This window comes from Salvelinus alpinus, chromosome 35 (assembly GCF_045679555.1).
Source record: "Salvelinus alpinus chromosome 35, SLU_Salpinus.1, whole genome shotgun sequence".
Classification (NCBI taxonomy): Eukaryota; Metazoa; Chordata; class Actinopteri; order Salmoniformes; family Salmonidae; genus Salvelinus; species Salvelinus alpinus.
Window position 1 is genome coordinate 352,623 of NC_092120.1, and position 19,777 is coordinate 372,399.

General features: G+C 41.1%; 1 long non-coding RNA gene and 1 pseudogene across 1 annotated transcript; both read right to left on the reverse strand.

The window, feature by feature from the left end:
* Positions 1–1,714: 1,714 nt before the first annotated feature.
* LOC139564070 (cell adhesion molecule CEACAM5-like) lies at positions 1,715–18,702 on the reverse strand (annotated as a pseudogene).
* On the reverse strand, positions 5,697–8,349 carry LOC139564501 (uncharacterized). The gene is made up of 3 exons (XR_011672759.1): positions 8,144–8,349; positions 7,890–7,991; positions 5,697–7,218 (listed from the first exon to the last, which is right to left on the reverse strand). It is a non-coding gene; the product is annotated as an uncharacterized lncRNA (long non-coding RNA).
* Positions 18,703–19,777: the final 1,075 nt, after the last annotated feature.

Sequence of the window (19,777 nt, forward strand, 5' to 3'; positions counted from 1 at the left end):
AATCATGTCCAATCAATTGAATTTACCACTGGATGATCAATGGAAACAAGATGGACCTGAGCTCAATTTCGAGTTTCATAGCAAAGGGTCTGAATGCTTATGTAAATGTTTTTTTTATCTTTACTACATTTGCCAAAATTTCGAAAAACCTGTTTCCACTTTGTCATTATGGGGTATTGTGTGTAGATTGAGGAGGACATTTTTTTTATTTAATCCATTTTAGAAAAAGTCTGTAATGTAACAAGATGTGGAAAAGTCAAGGAAGGGGTCTGAATACTTTCCGAATACAAAGTAGGTACAAAACATGTGATTGTATACACTAGAAATGCACAATTCCACATTGTCTAAATTGTCCAGGTAACCCGTGTTAGCTGGTTCTCTAATTCCTGACATGGGTTTATGTGGGAGCTTGGCGCCACCCTGATGTCGCTAGACATACACACCTCAGAGTATCTACTGAAACTGGCCACACTAAGTCATGGCTTTATAGACAGGAGGTATAGGGCCAGAGAACTCTATGTCTAATGGGACTGGCCAACAAAACCTTTCTTTTATTACCCATAGCTTAAACACACACACACACACACACACACACACACACACACACACACACACACACACACACACACACACACACACACACACACACACACACACACACACACACACACACACACACACACACACACACACACACACACCCTTTCTAGCAGTTAAGAGCATGGGGCCAGTAACTGAAAGGTTGCTGGTTTGAATCCCCAAGCAGACGAGGTGAAAAGTATGTCAATGTGCCCTTGAGCAAGGCACTTAACCCTAATTGCTCCTGTAAGTCACTCTGGTTAAGAGTGTCTGCTAAATGACTTAAATAAAAAATTAACTGTATCTGGCCAAGCTTGTGGAGCCATGTTCCATTTACAGTCTATTCATTCTCATCATTATGAGGTTAAATTTAATATGTGGCTGTTTTTCAACCTCATTCATTTGATAACAGTGTAGATAATGGAACTGAATAAGATATAAAGCTTGAAACATCAATACAAGATTTACTACACATCTTGGTACGGTCCACCAGGGCAGTTCCACCTCAAAATGTTTATTTGACCCTTCTCTGACCCCTGTCTTACTCCCTCCTGGCCAGTGGAGGAGGCATTGTCTGCTGCCTGATTTGAAGTTAATAATCTACAGGACAAGTTTATCTGGTTAATGAGGGTCAATATGTCATAATGTTAGCATATCTATGCTGTTGCTTCTGTCTGTGTAGGACTGTTTTGTGTTGTGTTTTGGAAGGACCCCAGGGAGAGTAGCTGGTTGGGATATGAGGTCGATACACATGGCTTATAAATTACTTATAAACCCTTTAAATAGTTTTAAAGTATGCCTGAATGTAAAATGTTAATGTTTATTTCTCTTCTTAAACTGTGAACCCAGTTAGCGACTACGAACAGAGCCCCAGACTAAGTCCTGAGTGCAGAGGAGATGTGAAGCCACTAGAGGGTGATCTGCTCCTAGTCCATCATGGAGGGACCAAAGGTTCTCTATCTGTCTCCAAGTGCAGATCAGTGACGTGTGAAATACTAGACTGTTAGGAGGCCATAACACCTACATTACTGTTGAGAAAGGGGATTATATGTAGTGTCTGGGGAAAGGCCAAACACTTTGAGCTGTATATGGGTCTGACAACTAAAGTTTGTATGACATTCTGGTCATACTTCAATCTTCTATTGATAAAGGGAGTGCAAAAATAAAATGTTCTATTCACATTATGCCTATCAATACACAGTTGAAATAGGACAAATACAAGCACCCACCAAATGATGTCTTATTATTTATTGCTGGTCTGATACAAAATACACAGTTGATCAAAACATTTAAGGCAAAGTGGAGGTAGAAAATAAAATAATCTTGACTTTAATACTTGAGCAATGATACAGCATAAAGACCATATTTATAAGGCAGCAGCTACAACAGTTGTAAAAACAAAATATAACAACAAAGATAAACCTTTGTGTATTAAATACATACAAAACATATATACACCTACAGTACATTTATATGAAGTATTTGACATATAGATAAGATAAAGATAGATGGACATAGATGAACGGTCATGACTTTCATCTAACTCCCTGTCGGGTAAATGTGGAGATTGTTCTCATACAGGTCTACTGCAGAGCCCATACAGCTGAAAGAAGGTTCAGGATGGAAACTTGATTTTATACAGTATTATTTTAAAAGATGAAAATATTGACATATGAAAATGTAATCTCCCGGGTGGCGCAGTGGTCTAGGGCACTGCATCGCAGTGCTAGCTGCGCCACCAGAGTCTCTGGGTTCGCGCCCAGGCTGGGCTGGGTTCGCGCCCAGGCTCTGTCGCAGCCGGCCGCAACCGGGAGATCCGTGGGGCGACGCACAATTGGCATAGCGTCGCCCGGGTTAGGGAGGGTTTGGCCGGTAGGGAGGGTTTGGCCGGTAGGGATATCCTTGTCTCAGTATGTTAAAAATGTTATAAAATGTATGCACTCTACTGTAAGTCGCTCTGGATAAGAGCGTCTGCTCTTGGCCGGTAGGGATATCCTTGTCTCAGTATGTAAAAATGTAATAAAATGTATGCACTCTACTGTAAGTCGCTCTGGATAAGAGCGTCTGCTAAATGACTAAAATGTAAATGTAATGTAAAATGAAAAGTTCTAGGTTCCATCATATTACTCACCATTTTTTCTTGATGATGAAGACTGCCCCACCATGTCATGCCCTGACCTGAGAGAGCCGTTTTATTTCTCTATTTGGTTAGGTCAGGGTGTGATGTGGAGTGGGCATTCTATGTGTTGTATTTCTTTGTGTTTGGGAACCACACTCGGCCAATCAGAGGCAGCTGTCAATCATTGTCTCTGATTGGGAATCATACTTAGGCAGCCTTTTTTGCCACCTTAGTTGTGGGTAGTTGTCTTTGTTAGTGGCCTGTGTAGCCCTAGTGAGCTTCACATTCGTTTTTGGTGTTTCTTGTTTTGTTGGCGACATTCTTAATAAAGAAATATGTACGCTCACCACGCTGCACCTTGGTCCAGTCATTTCCCTGACGATGTTCGTGACACACCAATTGCCCCTCCCCCAACCACCAACCCTCTAATCACAATCCCGGCAATGGCACCAGCAGACAGTTCACCTGGTGGTACATACCCCTCCGCTGCAGATACCATGTAGAGAACCAGAGATGACAGAAAGACTACACATACTAACCAGGAAATGTTGAAGTGTTGCCAGATTGTTCATTCATAAATCACTCATCCCATTTATTTAGTGCTTGTTTGATTTGAATACAAAAGGAGTGAAAACATTGTATGGACATCATAACATGCGTATAGAAGACTACTTACGGTGTACAGTCAGACTGTATTCAACCTCAGCAGAGCTGACTGAGTTGGTGAGGTTGCACAGGTATTCACAGGATTGATAGATGCTGTCTTATCCTCAGATATGGTTATATTGACACCAGCAGACAGATGCTGACCATCCTTCATCCAGTCTCTGGTGATGTTGAAGCAAGAAGCGTCACAGGTTAAGGTTACAGAACTCCCCTGGATGATTCGAAGGTTTGGGGAAGTAATGAAGGTAGCACCAGATATTGATTCTGTGAAAGGAGTTCAAAGAAAGCTTACTGTACACAGACCAGAGACCCAACATCCCAGATCAGATGTGACCCCTTAAGATCTGTGAAACCTAAAGAGCCAGCCTCTTTCTTTCCTCCCATGTCTGTCTCCTTCTCCTCTCTACCACTTACCCAGCACAGTGATGTCAGAAGGTTCAGATGTCTGGTACTTCAGGGTTCTGGTGTTATGGGCCCAGCAGCTGTAGCTACCACTCTGACTGGCCTGGATGTTCTCCAGCCTGAGTTCTGGGCCTTTATTGGACAGCAGTGTTCCATTCAGATCCCACTGAAACTGGGCAGACGGACTGGACTCAGCTGAGCAGGACAGAGTGAGGTCTGACCCTGATCCATACAGTACATCTAGAGGGGTCACCTTCATTGTTGTGTTTTCTGGACCATCTGCAACATATTTGAAAACCATTGTAAGCCCAGTAAAACAGTGTCCAATCAATATCATGGTCAAGACCAAGAGGCAAAAATCAACCAGCTAGAGTGGTCAACAGGTGTAAGTCATAGAGCCAGTAGAATATACTTGAGGATTATCTGCAAAGTAAAAAATAACAAGTCATTGGATTAAAATACAGAGGCATACAGTTTATTTTCTGAAAATGGACTGATGGTGAGGTTTAGAGGCTGGCTGGTTCCATTACTGACGTGGTTGAACACATTACAGCTAAACGGCCCATCGTTGTATTGCGTCACATTGACTATGGTGAGAGTGCTGTTCCCGTCACCAAACTGAAGTCCATCACTGGATGACTTCAGAGCTGCCATTCAGAGGTCAGAGAAGAGGTAGGAGCCAGAGGAGGACCAGGACAGACTGACAGAGCTGTTGAATTCCACTAAGTCTGTGTTGTTGGGAGTTATCACCACGTTGGATACTGACTCAGTGGGTTAAAAACAGAATAACTACTTTTTATTTTGCTTAGATGACAATTTCTGAAAAATGTACCAGTGCTGAACACCTTGTTTCATCATACACTACTAACAAAAATACAAGAGATCATTAGAAAGAAATCAGGTGGAGAAATGGCACTGTGCCCAGACAACTGACTGCAATTGTGAAACAGCTATATATTTTTATTTGATAATTGTCTTACTTTTTAACTGCATTGTAGGGAAAGGGCTCGTGAGTAAGCATTTGACGGTAACGTCTACACATGTTGTATTAGGAGCATGTGACAAATAAACATTTATTTGATTTGAAAATATGTAATCTACTCTACAGATGTTTTTGATTTCACCTCAGAGGGAAAGTTAACTTGATGGTAAAACCATTTACTAGATCTGGATCAGAAGTGCTCCAACAACAGTACTCACCATACACCTCCAGCCTTGTTTCCCCACCCAGCTGTGATCCTTCTTTAAGAAAAAGGGATACTTTGTATTTTGCACCGTCCCACGGGGCCAGGTCCCTGAGCTCCAGGGAACCAGTGGTTCTGTCCAGAGTGACCCTGTCTTCATATCCAGGCCGGATGCTGTCATGAGTGATGGTAGCGTTGATTATATGGAGGCCATTCGCACTCCAGAATATTGTGGACATGTTGACCGCTGGATCAACCGCTGTGGTGAATGTCACATTTCCAACTGCCGCAACTAGTGGGCCATCTGGTAACACACCTAATCCATAACAAGACCCTGGAGAGACAAAAGCAGAACCGATTCATAATCATAATTCATAACATTCATAATGTATGTTACATGCACATGACAGGAGTGATCCTGTTATTGTATCCCAGTTCATTTGTGTCAGAGGAGAGGTTATTACATTGGTACCATTAACTTTCAAGGCTACTGATGTAATTGGATGAGATACTGTATGTGGTTTACATTCTTTCCTACAGCTCAGTGTACAGGTTCAGAAGGAAATACATGTTGACCTGCTGGCCATGAATGATGGCAATTATGAATGTTAATCATTATATCAATAGCTTATTGAGTGTCCTTTTTACAGTTTGACTCAAACAGCAGTCCATAAAGTAAGTCAATTAAAACATGACATTACTCAGAAGCAAATTGTAAGATCACGCTTATCAATAGTTGAAACAGGGAATTCCTAGAAGACTTAGATGACTGCCCTCCTTATGAAGACAAATTAATGTCCCTCTATGACTTCCTTGTCTCTGTAATTTGCTGAGAACACCAGGTAAAAACTCACCTGAGAGTACTGCCATGGTGAAAATAAATATTGCAGCTACTTTCATGCCATCTCATGTGTCAAGTGTCTGAAAAAAAGAGTGAATCTGCCCATAGTTTACTGTGGCGGGGCCAAATGTCCTGTGTCTTGGAGTATCGTTCAGTACAGGGACTCATATAGAGTTGGGTTATTTGATGACCATAACCATTGCTATAATCACTCTATGATCACTCAGAACCAACACCCAGCTTTGTAGGAACATATAATACTGAAGGTCAGTAGGTAATACCGCAGATCCAGAATAACAGGATTAGTCATATCAGAAGAAGCTGGATATCAGAAACCAAAAACATGAATAGTTCAGGAGCCTCATACATTGTCAGAATTGTAGGTATTCATGACTATAAAGTGTTGAGAATATATTAATATTTATGGTAATATGGAATCGTATAACTAAAGTACACTGAACAAAATATACAAAATGCAAGTTACAGTTCATATAAAGTAATCAGTCAATTAAAATAAATTCATTAGGTACTAATCGATGTATTTCACATGACTGGGAATACAGATATTCGTCTGTTGGTCACGGATACGCTAAAAACAAAGGTATGTGCTTGGATAAAAAAAAAACGCCAGTATCTGGTGTGATCACCATTTGCCTCATGCAGCGCGACACATTTCCCTCACATAGAGTTGATCAGGCTGTTGATTGTGGCCTGTGGAATGTTGTCCCACTCAATGGCTAGGGAAAGTTTCTGGATATTGCCTGGAACTGGAACACGCTGTCGTACACATCGATCCAGAGAATCCCAAACATGCTCAATGGGTGACATGCCTGGTGAGTATGCAGGCCATGGAAGAACTAGGACATTTTCAGCTTCCAGGAATTGTGTACAGATCCTTGCGACATGGGGCCGTGCATTATCATGCTGAAACATGAGGTGATGATGGTGTGTGAATGGCACGACGACGGGCCTCCAGGATCTCGTCATGCATTCAAATTGCCATCGATAAAATGTAATTGTGTTCATTGTCCGTAGCTTATGCCAGACCATACCATAACCCCACCGCCACCATGGGGCACTCTGTTCACAACGTTGACATCAGCAAACCGCTCGCCCACACAATGCCATACAACCGGGATTCATCCGTGAAGAGCGCACTTCTCCAGCGTGACAGTGGCCATCGAAGGTGAGCATTTGCACACTGAAGTCAGTTACAACACCTAACTGCAGTCAGGTCAAGTCCCTGGTGAAGATGACTAGCACACTGATGAGCTTCCCTGAGACAGTTTCTGACAGTTTGTGCTGAAATTCTTCTGTTGTGCAAACCCACAGTTTCATCAGCTGTCTGAGTGGCTGGTATCAGATGATCCCACAGGGGAAGAAGACAGATGTGGAGGTCGTGGGCTGGCATGGTTATGCGTAGTCTGCTGAAATGGTAGAGAAATTAACATTCAATTCTCTGGCAGTAGCTCTGGTGGACATTCATGCAGTCAGCATGCCAATTGCACGCTCCCTCAAAACTTGAGACATCTGTGGCAATGTGTTGTGTGATAAAGCTGCACATTTTAGAGTGGCTTTTTATTGTGTAATTATGTGTAATTATCATGCTGTGTAATTATCATGCTGTTTAATCAGCTTCTTGATATGCCACACCTGTCCGGTGGATTGGTTATCTTAACAAAGAGAAATGCTCACTAAAGTAAACATATTTGTGCACAAAATTTGAGATAAATATTTTTTTTGTGTGTACGGACAATTTCTGGGATCTTTTATTTAAGCTTATGAAACATTGTACCATCACTTTACATGTTGCTTTTATATTTTTGTTCAGTATATATTTTATAAACTGGTAATCACTGGTCTGACACAAAGAACAACAGAGTAGTAGGAAAATAGCAGGCATTATTTATTAGTCATTCTGTTTTTACATCATTTAAATAATTTGTTATTTATTTAACTGGCATTTATTATGCTCTAATTTATAAAATTACAGTACAGTAATGCGCTATCTACTTTCATTAACAAGGTTTTCTTTTCAATGTTAAGAAATTACACAATAAAGCAGACAAACATAGCATAAATCTATTATGTACGTTACATTTCAGATCCACACTGGGTGTTATCATGCAGGTTTTCTTTGTGTTGATTGTGGAACTGGATAATGGTGGTTGAATGGAGATCTCTTCCTGACCTCTTACTGCTAGTAGGAAAGTAAGGGAGAAAAGAAAGGAACATTAACTTCCATTTATCAGCTATAATACATCATGAATACCATTTAACATATAACACATAAATCGGTTGTTTTTACAGTATTACAGTCACATGGTGCCATGTGGTCTAGAACAAACTTACCATTATCCTAGTATCATAGGTACACTTGAAGTCCTGCATTTCATAATTTGGGATAAAAGCAGAAGTAAACAACTGCAGAACATAGAAGGCAACAGCCATACCAACAGTTGCCATGACAAAATACATAACCTCAAAGTCCTAAACAAACTTTTACAGCGATCATGTGTTAGTGAATAACATGAAAACGCCAGAGACTGAATAGTTGTCATTAAGTCAAAACTAAACTTATATAATAGGCAAACAGTCTCTGCATTCAGTATTTTCAACACTGTACATCCTGTTAAGCAAATTAATATTGTTTATTACAGTAAGACTGTAGTAGAATACAGATGTGCACAGACACATCCCAGGGGTGACCATGTTTTACTTACTGTCAGGGGTAGAGGTGGAGATTGATTTTGTAGTGTGTTGTCACGCACAGGTGATGGGTTCTCACACACAGGTGATGGGTTCTCATACACAGGTGATGGGTTCTCACACACAGGTGATGGGTTCTCATACACAGGTGATGGGTTCTCATACACAGGTGATGGGTTCTCATACACAGGTGATGGGTTCTCATATACAGGTTGTTGAGAGCCTTTAAGAGATACACAAATAGAGGGGTTGTATAGTTGCTGTTATCTTGTCTGCATTTGTCTGCATAAGCATTGTTACATTATTACAGTAGTAGTGGTGTTGTACTATATCATGTAATATGTCTGAATCCATTTAATTCTTCCATGGAAACTGTAAATCACTCTGGATGAGAGTGACTGCTAAATGACAATTTTAATGTAAATGGATAAAACAAATGTTTGAAAACATGATTCATTATAAGATTGGAGATAAAGCATATGCTTACCTCCTCGATGCATTGGCTCTACATAGCTTCTATACGCAACAAGAAATAAACATTTAAAGGTATAAGAACATGATATTACAGTGCTTTTAACAGTTTACAGTGAAGTTATAAGATTAGAACATAATATTACAATGTTTTTAAAAGTTTATGGTGCTTTTGAAATATACTCAGTCCCTTTTTCTGATCAGTTTAGATCAATATGAAAACAGAGCCTATAATGTCTATTGCCGGCAGTGATAGAAAATACACTTGTTTGAATGAAACGTTTCTTATCTCACATATTTGTCTTGATGAAATAGACTGCAACACTAACTGCCACTTCCACAACCAGCAACACTATAATCACAATCCCAGTGATGACAACAACAGATAGTCCGTCTGGAGTTAGAGAGCCCACCGCTGCAGAGACCAGAGACAGAACCATACAGAGATGAGAGAAAGGGTATACCCAGTGAACAAGCAGTACTGCACATTACAGTGCATCTAAGTGACAATTACAACACAACAAACACAACTAAAAGGCACTATTTTAAAACACGTTTGGAATGCAAAACTTCATACGTATAACTTTTCTTCTACTAGCACTGACTTTTCTGATAATTACTTTGAGGAAAATTGTACTTACTATGACTGAGATATTTGGTTGTCCCACATAGCTAACTTAATGCACTAACTGTAAGTATCTCTGGATAAGAGGGTCTGCTAAATGACCAGATGTAACTGTTATCTACTTACTATGTTTATATTGTCTTCTACTAACTTTACCTTTTACTGACAGTTTAAGGACCACAGATATTTTGTTTCCGGTGACATCATTTGTTGCTGTACAGGTGTAATCCCCACTGTCAGAGTATTCACTCTTCTGTTTAGTGAACTCAGGGGAATGTCCAGGTATCTTTGTCCCGTTAAGCACCCAGGTGTAGTTCGCAGGGGGGTTGGAGTCAGTAGAGCAGGTCAATGTAAACTTCTGTCCTACTTCTATTTTAGTTGGACCCTTGATTTCCATACCATCAGGTCCATCTGTAACACAGAGATCACTAGTTAGTCAGAGCTACAAGTTCATTAGTTTGTAATCAGTGTGACGGTGGAGTCATAATGGTTGGTGTAAAGTGTGTGTTCAGTCATTGTTATATTATTTTCACGTGCATCTGTTGATGGTATAGTTGGTACATTTATCTGGTACATTTATCAAATCAAATCGAATTTTATTGGTCGGATACACATAGTTAGCATGTGTATGCGACCAATAAAATTGGATTTGATTTGATTTATCCGCAGGCTTATAGGGAAGTACTTACAGATTACATTCACAGTGTCACTGGCATTTTCAGAGCTGACAGGGTTGCTGACTCTACACAGGTATTCTCCACTGTCTGTTCTCTTCTTTATGGACAGCACTCTCTTATCCTCAGATAATATGATATTGTCACCAGAAGACACAGGATGACCATCCTTCATCCACTCTCTGGTGATGTTGAAGCCAGCTGCATCACAGGTTAAAGTGACAGAACCCCCCTCGATGATTGGTGGGTTTGGGGTAATTGTGATAGTAGCACCAGATACTGTTTCTGTGAAATTAATACAAGATGAGATAATAATAATTATTGTGGTTTGTTAAAAAAGAAAAGGAGAAACAAGTTAGTTTTATGTTCATGTTACACAGTTGTGGAAAATGTACCCAACTGTCAAACTTGAGAAAAAGTAAAAAATACCTTAATAGAAAATTAAAAAGAAAAAGAGAAAGAAAATTAAAAAGTAAAATACTACTTTAGTAAAAGTATAAAAGTATTTGGTTTTAAATATACTTAAGTATCAAAAGTAGATGTAATTGCTGAAATATACTTAAGCAAACCAGACGGCACGATTTTGTTGTCATTTTAACTTACTGATAGCCAGGGACACACTCCAATTCTCAAACATATTTACAAACAAAGCATTTGTGTTTAGTGAGTCTGCCAGATCAGAGTCAGTAGGGATGACTAGGGATGTTCTCTTGATAAGTGCTGCTAAGCATTGGAAATGTAAAGCCTACTTTTGGGTGTCAGGGAAAATGTAGGGAATAAAATGTACATTATTTTCTTTAGGAATGTAGTGGAGTAAAATTTAAAGTTCTCAAAAATGTAAATAGTAAAGTAAAGTACAGATACCCCCCAAAAACTAGCTAAGTAGTACTTTAAAGTATTTGTACTTAAAAAATCTACACCACTGGTGCTATATTACCATGGACAGGCGCAGAGCTCATCAGCACAGACGGGGCAGTGCGCTCTCGAAGGGTCTGTCATGCCAAATAATGTCCCCCTCTATGTCACAATGGAATTCAATTCAACTATTATCGTCCGTTGTTATATCAACAGTGGGATGAACTAATGATTAGAATTTTTGAGATCATTACATTCTAAATGACGTTCTTTTCATCATCGCTATGCAAACAAGGCTGATTTTCGCAACAATTTCGCTGTTTAAACAAGTTTTGTTTGGCTAATAAAATGAAACAATTAATTCAAACTACTTTTGGGTACCTTGTTAACATTACAACATGAAATCCATGTCTTAAACATTTTTACGTTTCAGAAATGGCAAAAAAAACGTGTAATCTGCTTGACACATTAAAGTTACTTACCTTACAGATCACAAAGTCAGCTAATTTCCACTCCATTCATATGCAAATCCATTTGATTCTTACACTGGCTTGTCTGGCTGTCATGTTTTTATTTTAACCTGCCCTTCCTTTATCTACACTGAAAGAATATCATTTCAGTAGTCCTCTATTAGGATTTTATTTTTCTCGCATCTAAAGATGCAACATCTAGAATGGGTTACTAATATGAATAGAATTATTTTAAAAAGTGGCTATCTAAAAACCTAATAGGGTTCTTCGGCTGTCCCCAAAGGAGAACCCTTTGAAGAACCATTTTTGGTTCCAGTTAGAACCCTTTTGGGTTCCATGTAGAAACCTTTCCACAGAGGGTTCTAAAATGGACATCCAGCCTGGAGGAGTGGTGCCGAGGCTGTGCACCAGAGCTCCAGTGCTCCCCCACAGCCCGGTCCATCCGGTGCCTTCTCTACGCACCAGGCCTCCTGTAGGTCTCCCCAGCCTGGTGGGCCCTGTGGCAGCCCCGCGCACCAGGCTGTCTCTGCGTCTCCTCCCTCCAGAGTCGCCCTCCAGTCCGGACCCTCCAGCGACGCCCTCCATTCAGGAGCCTCCAGTGTCGCCCTCCAGTCTGGAGCCTCCAGAGGCGCCCTTCAGTCCGGAGCTTCCAGCGACGCTCTCCAGTCCGGAGCCTCCAGAGTCGCCCTCCAGTCCGGAGCCTCCAGAGTCGCCCTCCAGTCCGGAGCCTCCAGCGACGCCCTCCAGTCCGGAGCCTCCAGCGTCGCCCTCCAGTCCGGAGCCTCCAGCGACGCCCTCCAGTCCGGAGCTCCCAACAAGGGTCCCCAGTCCGGGGCCCGCTACAAGGGTGCCCAGTCCGGGGCCCACAACGAGGGCCCCCAGTCCGGGGCCCGCTACGAGGGTCCCCAGTCCGGGATTGGCGGCCAGGGTCCCCACTCTAGAGGCGCCACCCAAGTGGGCCAAGCCAGAGGTGGAGCGGGGTCTACGTCCCGCACCAGAGCCGCCACCGCGGAGAAATGCCCACCCAGACCCTCCCCTATAGGTTCAGGTTTTGCGGCCGGAGTCCGCACCTTTTGGGGGGGGTACTGTCACGCCCTGACCGTAGAGAGCTTTTTTATATAGGCGTGCGCACTGGGGACACTGTGCGCTTCACCGCATAACACGGTGCCTGCCCGGTCACTCTCTCGCCACGGTAAGCACGGGGAGTTGGCTCAGGTCTCCTACCAGACTCCACCAATCTCCCCGTGTGCCCCCCCCAAAAAAAATTCTGGGGCTGCCTCTCGTGCACGTTACCTCAAGCCAATTCCTCATAGTGTCGCTGCTCCGCTCTAGCTGCCTCCAGCTCCTCTTTCGGACGGCGATACTCTCCCGGCTGTGCCCAGGGTCCCTTGCCGTCCAATATTTCCTCCCATGTCCAGGAGTCCATTACACGCTGCTTGGTCCTTTGGTGGTGGGTAGTTCTGTAACGAATCTCGTCCTCGTCTGATGAGGAATATGAAAGATCGGACCAAAATGCAGCATGGTACGTGTCCATGTTAAATTTATTAAACTGAACACTGAAATACAAAATAACAAAGGTGAAAAACCGAAACAGTCCTATCAGGTGACACAACACAAAACAGGAAACAAATACCCACAAACACAGGTGGGAACAGGCTACCTAAGTATGGTTCTCAATCAGAGACAACGATTGACAGCTGCCTCTGATTGGGAACCATACCAGGCCAATTACATAGAAATACAACACACAGAACAAAACATAGAATGCCCACCCCAACTCACGCCCTGACCAACCAAAATAGAGACATAAAAAGGATCTCTAAGGTCAGGGCGAGACAACAACATGAATTTTTTTTTCTAAAAAATAATTAGACAATGATATTAAATGAAAACAGATTGTTGAGCCAAGCCTTTCGAATGTTCATATTTATTTTTTTCAATCGTTATTAGTAGTTTTAAACTAACAAACGTACTAAATAAATGAATAATAATTTTGAAGACCCTGGTCCCTCCCAGCAGCAACCAGCAGCCCTGGCAGTTGCCAGTCCCTCCTGCAGCAACGCACCCCCACAACATGATGCTGCCACCCCCGTGCTTCACGGTTGGGGTGGGGTTCTGTGGCTTGCAAGCCTCCCCCTTTTTCCTCCAAACATAACGATGGTCATTATGGCCAAACAGTTCTAATTGTGTTTCATCAGACCAGAGCATATTTCTCCAAAAAGTACGATCTAAGGCTCCATGTGCAGTTGCAAACCGTAGTCTATCTTTTTTATGGTGGTTTTGGAGCAGTGGCTTCTTCCTTGCTGAGTGGCCTTTCAGGTTATGTTGATATAGGACTCGTCTTACTATTGATATAGATACTTTGTACCTGTTTCCTCTAGCATCTTCACAATGTCCTTTGCTGTTTGTTCTGGGATTGATTTGCACGTTTTGCTCCAAAGTACGGTCATCTCTAGAAGACAGAACGCGTCTCCTTCCTCAGCGGTATGATGGCTGTGTCATCCTTTGTTGTTTATACTTGCGTGCTATTGCTTGTACAGATGAACATGGTACCTTCAGGCGTTTGGAAATTGCTCCCAAGGATGAACCAGACTTGTGGAGGCCTACAATTTTTTTTCTGAGGTCTTGGCTGATTCTCTTGATTTTCTCATGATGCCAAGCAAAGAGGCACTGAGTTTGAAGGTAGGCCTTGAAATACACCCACAGGTACACCTCCAATTGACTCAAATTATGCCAGTTCACCTATCAGAAGCTTCTAAAGCCATGTCATAATTTTCTGGAATTTTCCAAGCTATTTAAAGGCACAGTCAACTTAGTGTATGTAAACCTCTGACCCACTGGAATTGTGTTACAGTGAATTATAAGTGAAATAATCTGTCTGTAAACAATTGTTGGAAAAATGACTTGTGTCTTGCACAAAGTAGATGTCCTAACCGACTTGCCAAAACTGTAGAAATTTGTGGAGTGGTTGAAAGACGAGTTTTAATTACTCCAACCTAAGTGTATGCAAACTTCCGACTTCAACTGTATATATTGCCATGTTTTACAGTGTCCAAAAAGTTTTTTCTTTGGTTTTTGGTACATCATTGTTGAAAAGTTTTTTTTGTTATTTATTTATTTTGTGTGTGGTCCCTGGGGTGATCACCAGGGTTGGGGTAAATTCAATTTCAATTCCAGTAAATTCAGGAAGTACTCTTTGGGAAAGGCGTGCCACTAGCGGGACACCTCGACAACATCCAGTGAAATTGCAGAGCGCGAAATTCAAACTACAGTATTATAAATATTTAACTTTCATAAAGTCACAATTGTAATACAACAAAATAAAGCTTAACTTCTTGTTAATCCAGCCGCTGTGTCAGATTTCAAAAAGGCTTTACGGCGAAAGCACACCATGCGATTATCTGAGGACAGAGCTCCGCATACAAAACCATGAAAAACATATTTCAACCAGGCAGGTGCGACATGAAAGTCAAAAATAGCGATATAATAAATGCCTTACCTTTGATGATCTTCTTCTGTTGGCACTCCAAAAGTTCCCAGTTACATCACAAATGGTCCTTTTGTTCGATAATGTTTATATCCCAAAAAATCAGTTTAGCTGCCGCGCTTCAGTCAATAATCCACCCAGTTTCACTCCATCAAAATGCATAAAAAATAAATCCCAAACGTTACTAATAAACTTTTCCAAACAAGTCAAACAACGTTTATAATCAAACCTTAGGTACCTAATACGTAAATAAATGATCAAATTTAAGACGGAGAATCGTTATTGTCTTTACCGGAGCAAAATACCAAAGAACGCTCTCTCATTCACACACTTGGAAACACTACAGCCAAAATGGGAGCCACCTAGAAAAACTACAATGTCTGGCTCATTTTTCCAAAAACCAGCCTTAAACTCTTTCTAAAGACTGTTGACATCTAGTGGAAGCCCTAGGAACTGCAAACAGGGAGAACTTCGCCTTATAATAAAAGTGATAGCCATTGAAAATAGTGGTAAGCTGAAATTCTTTTTTGGGGGATGGTTTGTCCTCGGGGTTTCGCCTGCCATATCAGTTCTGTTATACTCACAGACATAATTGTAACAGTTTTAGAAACTTTAGAGTGTTTTCCATCCAAATCTATCAATTTATGCATATCCTAGCTTCTGGGCCTGAGTAACAGGCAGTTTACTTTGTGCACGCTTTTCATCCGGACGTCAAAATACTGCCCCCTATCCCAAACAAGTTAATTTCCAATTCAAATGATCTTCTATGGTTTTCAATTAGTAATTTTTTAAATTTGAATTGGAGTTTGGTTAACTTTTTGAATTGACTGGAATTTAATTGGAATTGAAACCCACGCTGGTCGCACCCATGGCCCTCACACTAGCTCTGCTTCTGACCATGGATCATGTATGTAGTAGAGTTTCAAGAGATATCCATCAAATAAATTGTAACTGCACCATCAAAAGACTAGAGTAACTGCATTTCAACAAGCACATTCTGTTTTTAGTTTTGTATTGTTTTTATGTATGGAAGTACATTCAATTCACATTAGTTGACAACTCAACTTTAAAATTAAGGGACTTTTGGAACTCAGGGTGTACTCACCATAGACATTCAGTGAAGTATTTGACATATACATCAAATCAGACTCTCTTAGGATCACTCTGTATTCTCCATTGTCAGCAATGGTCAGTTTCAAGAGCTCCAGAGATCCAGTGCCATTGTCCAGACTGATCCTGCCAACATATCCCTCTCCGATCACAGGACCTTCAGAACTGAGAAAGTCAACAATGATGACAGGGGGATCACCAAAAGTCCAGACGATTGCACTAAGTGTGGTTGGATTGATGGTGGTTTTGAAAAACACATTTCCTCCCAATGATCTATTCACAGGTCCAGGAGGAAGCACTTCTAGACCAGCACAATATTCTGAGGAAACAATAACAGGGCTTGATTATCATGTCTCCAAAACTTTTATGTGTAACCTTTATTTAACTAGACAAGTCAGTTAAGAACATATTCTTATTTACAATGACAGTGTTCAGGGGCAGAACGACAGATGTTTACCTTGTCAGCTCAGGGATTCGATCTAGCAACCTTTTGGATACTGGCCTAACGCTCTAACCACTAGGCTACCTGCCGCCCCCAAAATTAATTATAACATAATTATTTTATCAAGACAATTTTGGAAGCCACTGTGGAAGCCATTGTGCCTAGTAGAATGACTATATTTTGTGCAAGCAAATATTAAGCAGCATTTGTCACCACCTGAAAGGGATAGTTCACCCAAATTACAAAATTACATATTGATATCTTTACCATGTAAGCCATCTATGGACAAGATCTGACACCAATCCGTTAAACATTTAATTAAATGTGTATGGCCTTAGAGATGGACATGAACATCATTGAAACTACATCTGAATATTGACAAAGAACCTGCTATTGATTGAAGAACCATTCCTACTGTCATGGGAGCAGAGAATACATTAACTTCTCACGAGTCACCAACCCTGATCCGGTAGCACCCCCCCCCCCCCCCCCCCCCCCCCCACTGAGTAGCATAGCTAGCATAGCGTCACAAGTAACTTGTAGCATCTAAATATCATTAAATCACAAGTCCAAGACACCAGATGAAAGATACAGGTCTTGTGAATAAAGCCACCATTTCAGATTTTTAAAATGTTTTACAGGGAAGACACAATATGTAAATCTATTAGCTAACCACGTTAGCAAAGGACACGATTTTTTTACTCCCAACAGTTTTTTCCTGCGTCAGTAGCTATCACTAATTCGACTAAATAAAAATATATATAGCCACTAACCAAGAAACAACTTCATAAGATGACAGTCTGATAACATATTTATGGTATAGCATAGTTTTTTTTGGGAAAAATGTGCATTTTTCAGGTATAAATCACAGTTCTACATTGCAGCTGCAATCTGAAATAGTGCTGACCCAGCCAGAACAATTACAGAGACCAACGTCATATAACGAATTACTCATCTTAAAACATTTCAGAAAAATACACAGCGTACAGATATTGAAAGCCCAACATCTGGTGAATCCAAACAATATTTCAGATTTATTAAATGTTTTATAACGAAAACAAAATGTAGCGCTAAATTAGCATAGCTATACCAGGCAGATTCGGCTAGGCGCCCACGGCCAGTTCACATGCACAACAGATATGATATAACATCGTAAATTGGGTCTTACTATGGCTGATCTTTCATCAGAATGTTGATCAAAGTGTCCTTTGTCAAGATGAGTCGTTGGTTCCGTTCAGAATTGTTCCTTTCCCACTCCATTTGGCACAGGTACTGGTCGAGTGGCACGGATCTCTCAAACGTAAATAAAATCAGACAACGGAACACCACAAAACTCCCGAAAAAATTCAAATAATCTGATTAAACTATATTGAAAAAACATACATTACGATGATATGGTCACATGTATCAAACAAAATTCGACACGGAGATAGTTTTCATCCATAACGCCAGCAAAACAGTACACAATCGCAGCTCCAACTCGTGCGAATCAGAAAACCGGAAGTTGTCGGTCACGCCAAAGAAATAGGTCTTATTTCACGTCAGTACCAGATAAACAAAGAATTTCTCCTCTGACGTCCTCTTGACACCCAGAGGAAGGCGAATGAAGTGTGTTTCTGGTCATAGGGGTCATGACCATATATAGGCAGAGCGTTGAAGCGAGCATAGACTTCTTGCATTCTACTTCTTGGTCAGGGAAAGTGCTGTCAAATGACTTGTGTATCACTCAGAGACAAAATTGAAACGGTTTTAGAAACTAGAGATTGTTTTCTTTCCAATGGTATTATTTATATGCATATAGTAAGAGCAATAATTGAATAAGAGGCAGTTTAATCTGTAGAGCAAATTATGCTAATGGGAAAATAGCACCCCCTGTATTCTCAAGAAGTTTTAACACAGAAATCATGGTCCTACATTTTCAGAAGGATCAAAAAAGGGTTTAGAAATTATGACATGTTTCACCCCTTGGGTTTAAAATTGTCCCTTGTCGGTGCTTTTAGGGTTAACCTATGTGTGGCTGTATTTTATTGAGTGCAGCAGATAAGGTCTCACCTGAGAGTTTTGCCATGGTAAGAAAGATGACTACAGATGCCACCATCTCTTCTGATGTAACAAATGTCTGTGATTCAGACTACTTCTGTATCTAGAAATAAGTATTGCATAAGAGACAGGGCTTCAATAAAAGTGGTCTACAGTAACATCAAAACCTGATATGAGGAAGGAATATTGAGATAAAAGGTATTGATGAGTTATATCGCTGCATGAAGGAACAAATGACCAAACTCCACTTTCAGAATACTACAATCCACCTCCACTAAGACTAATAAGGAAGTTTTGTTTTGTGGGGTTTTACATTCATTGAGCCTATTGCCCTCTATTGTTTTGCAGGCTTTGACTAAAGATAGTAGACTTTGCTCTTTAGGTATTTTCTGTTAATAGATTATATATTATATATAATAAAAGTTAGTGCTTTATACTCCTTCTCAAACACTGACATCACTGTAGGATCACTTAGAACCAACACCCAGCTTTGTAGGGATGTTAGTTGAGGTAATATGTACATCTAGGTAGAGTTATTAAAGTGACTATGCATAGATGATAACAACAGAGAGTAGCAGTGGTGTAAAAGAGGGGGAGTGGGGGGGGGGGGGGGGGGGCAATGCAACTAGTCTGGGTAGCAATTTGATTAGGTGTTCAGGGGTCGTATGGCTTGGGGGTAGAAGCTATTTAGAAGCCTCTGGACCTAGAGTTGGTGCTCCGCTACTGCTTGCCGTGCGGTAGCAGAGAGAACAGTCTATGACTGGGGTGCCTGGAATCTTTGACAATTTTTAGGGCCTTCCTCTGACACCGCCTTGTATAGAGGTCCTGGATGGCAGGAAGCTTGGCCCCAGTGATGTACTGGGCCGTTCGCACGACGCTCTGTAGTGTCTTGCGGTCGGAGCCCGAGCAATTGCCATACCAGGCAGTGATGCAACCAGTCAGGATACCCTCGATGGTGCAGCTGTAGAACCTTTTGAAGATCTGAGGACCCATGTCAAATCTTTTTAGTCTCCTGAGGGGGAACAGGTTTTGTCATGTCCTCTTCTATGAAGACTATGAAATAACACATATGTAATCATGTTGTAATCCAAAAAGCGTTAAAC